This window comes from Gekko japonicus, unplaced genomic scaffold (assembly GCF_001447785.1).
Source record: "Gekko japonicus isolate JY-2015 unplaced genomic scaffold, Gekko_japonicus_V1.1 scaffold3933, whole genome shotgun sequence".
In the NCBI taxonomy this organism is placed as follows: Eukaryota; Metazoa; Chordata; class Lepidosauria; order Squamata; family Gekkonidae; genus Gekko; species Gekko japonicus.
Window position 1 is genome coordinate 226 of NW_015162078.1, and position 3,285 is coordinate 3,510.

General features: G+C 46.9%; 1 long non-coding RNA gene across 1 annotated transcript in view; it reads right to left on the reverse strand.

Moving 5' to 3' along the window:
- Positions 1-682: 682 nt before the first annotated feature.
- The window catches only part of LOC107105640, a 19,623-nt gene continuing 17,020 nt past the window's right edge, over positions 683-3,285 (reverse strand). The window contains exon 3 of the long non-coding RNA XR_001482349.1: positions 683-792. This is a non-coding gene — a long non-coding RNA (uncharacterized LOC107105640). The remainder of the gene's footprint in view (positions 793-3,285) is intronic.

A 3,285-nucleotide genomic window follows, 5' to 3' on the forward strand; every position in this document is an offset into this window, starting at 1 on the left:
TCCTGAAGGTGGGTGCGCACACCACAGAGCCACGATTCGTTTTAACCTTGCTTACAGAGATCGTTGGGCCACAAACACCAACAATCTGAAAAATTATCTTTCGATGGTCCTAATCTGGGAGAACCGGGTTTGATTCCGCACTCCTCCACTCGCAGCTGCTGGATGACCTTGGGCAAGCCATAGTTCTGGCACAGCTGTTCTTGAAAAAGAACAGTTTCTTTCAGAGCTCTCTCAGCCCCACCTACCTCCCAGTGTGTCTGTTGTGGGGAGAAGAGGGGAAAGGAGTTTGTAAGCTGCTCTGAGACTCCTTTGGGTAGTGAAGGGTGGGGTATAAATCCAATCTCCTCCTCCTCTTCTTCTCTAGTACTTATTCTGTTATTAGAGTTTTTGTCAACTTTCTTGGTTACCTGGTTTTTCTGGGCTGAAGTTTTTTCTTCCCCTCTCTTTCTTGCTAGGGGTTGAACCTGAGATCTTCTACAAGCCAACTGTGTGCTCTGCCACTGAGCTAAGACCCCCCCCTCCTCACAACAGACTGGTATCTCCTCAAGATATTGAGGACCCTTCTTGGGAGAGGAAATTTGACTTGGCACTGGTGAAGGTAGTTAGCCGACAGGAAGCATTCGAGTCTGCCGTTGCTAAGTCCTCTTTGGTGGTTTGGAGGCTCAAGGCCGGACGTACCTTGACCGTTGGGAGCACCGTATGATCCCCCTGGACAGGGGAGCTCTGTTCCTTCTCTTTGCCATTCCTGGTGCTCAGCTTTGTTCGCTGCAGCTGCTGCTTCAGTTTGGCGATCTAGGGGAAACAGATAAGTTAAATTGCCTTTAAAGGGCTTGGCACTGCCCAAATGGTCACCCTTTCCCCCCCCCTCCTTCCCACACACAAATTAAAAAGGTGAATGAAAGATCCAGAGAGGGCAGAAATGGGCAAACTTATGACATGACTCATAGCAGGAACAGGTTTCCCTCCCCCAATTCTAGTGGGAGGAAAGAACGGTCTCCATTTTGTTCTTGACTGGAATAGACATTGTGATCAACACAAGGACTGAAATACTTTCTGTGGTGAGAGTTTTTAAATTGAAGCTTAAGGCAAAATAACCGCTAAATTTGAGAATCGAGTTATGTTTGCCTGCTGGCTGAGCCCAAGAATCTTGTGGCACTTCAAAGAGTGGTATGAGCTTCCACGTGCCAGAGTCCACGCCTTCGAATGCGTGAAGTGTTACATTCAGTTGGCAGACACAGAAAACACATAGGAACCATCCATCCAAGTTACAAAGAGCAGAAGGGTTAGTGGCCCAGAGTCCCAGGACAGCACAAATAAAAACAAATCCACCTGCATGTATCTCCTTTTTAGTTGTTGTTTTTGTGCCGTCCAGTCGCAGCTGACGTATGGCGACCCCAGGGGGTTTTGGAGGCAAGAGACGTTCAGAGGTGGTCTGCCATGGCCGGCCTCCGTGTCACGACCCTGGCATTCCGTGGAGGTCTCCCCTCCAACGACTTGTCAGGGCCGACCCTCCTTTGCTTCCAAGTTCTGAGAAGACTGGGCTAGCTGGGGCTATTCTGGTCAGGGCCACAAAGCTTTAATGCATTACAAATAAGGAGTGATTAAAAAAAATCCATTAAAACCAGGGCTATTTTTGGGCAGGAACGGAGTTCCGGCTGGCTCTCAAGTTGGCCACGCCTAGCAGGAACTCATTAGCATAATAGGCCACACCCAACATCAGAAACTCATTAGGATTGGCTACATCAGGGGTGTGTGGCCTAACATGCAAAGGAGTTCCTGCTACAAAAAAAGGCCCTGGGCTTTGACAACAAAGAAGGTAAACAGAATTAGAAGCAAAAGGTGGGTGTGGCTGGATGACCACACTTCTGGTAACATGGGGATGCGGCCTAATTTGCTAATGAGCTGTGCTGTCAGGGTTGTGGCCTAATATGCTAATGAGTTTCTGCTGTTGGGTGTGGCCTATTATGCTAATGAGTTCCTGCTGGGCTTTTTCTACAAAAAGAGCCCTGATTAAAACCAAACACATTTTGGCCACAAACCCTTCCTCCATGGTACAAATTTGGAGGTGGTTTGCCTTTGCCTGCCTCTGCGTCATGACCCTGGTATTCCTTGGAAATCTCCCATCCAAATATTAGCTGGGGCCAACGCTGCTTAGCTTCCAAGATCTGATGAGATCGAGCCAGCCTAAGCTGTCCAGGTCAGAACCCTCCTTCTTTACACCAGCCAAACTGGGCAACCTTTTTGCAAGATAATAAATGTTAGATATTTTTAAAAAGTGGAAGTACTCCGAAACCAGTGGAGGGAGAATTTCAATCTCCCAGGACATTCAGTAGACTTTTTTTAAAAAAATAAATTTTATTAACCTATTATAAAACAAATAATTACAGAAGACACATGAACTCATAACAACATACCCAGTATCAATATAAAATAGATGGATACTGGATAGGCTTACATTCATAATTGGCTTAGTGGATGCGGCCTATTGTCTATCCCTGTTACCAATAGATTACACCATCAGCCGAACAATAGCCCTTCATATTTTGGTTTCCTTATTTGTTGACATTCAGTAGACTTAGGCGCCTTTCACACAAGGGTTTCGCTTTGCCCTGAGTCTGAGACTTCAGCGTGTGTTTGTTTTTACCTGGTGCTTCTGCTGTGGCCTTTCCAAAACCAGGTTGAGGGTGATCTTTGAAGGAAGAGCATACTCAGAGTGGGTTGGAGTTCCATAGCTCCATGCCCACAGCAGCCAGCCACATGCACACACCCCATGCCACCAGCTGGCCCTTTCCTTCGATGATGAAACCCTTCAGCACCAAAGTGTCAAAGGGTTAGGGTTAGGGCAAGAAGCTGCTGAGCTGAAATTCATACGAAGATTCGGTATGATCGCACCTGGACTCAATAGGGTCTGTGCCAGATGAGCTCATTACAGAAAGTAAACTGCCCCCCCTTGTGGGTTTGTGTACGCTATTTCAATTCTTCCTACTATGCTAAGTCAATGGTGGGGAGTAGATAACACCCACTCAGGATGGACCATTTACTCCCTTGACTGTTCTGCAATACTATATCCTGACAGATCAAGATGAGTAGCCGTGTCAGTCTGTCTGTTGCAGTAGAAAAGAGCAAGAGTCCGGTAGCACCTTAAAGACTAACAAAATCTGTGGCAGGGGAGGCGCTTTCGTGAGTCACGGCTCACTTCTTCAGAGATTTGAAGACGTGAGATCTGAAGACATGAGCAGTGACTCACGAAAGCTCATCCCTTACCACAGATTTTGTTAGTCTTTA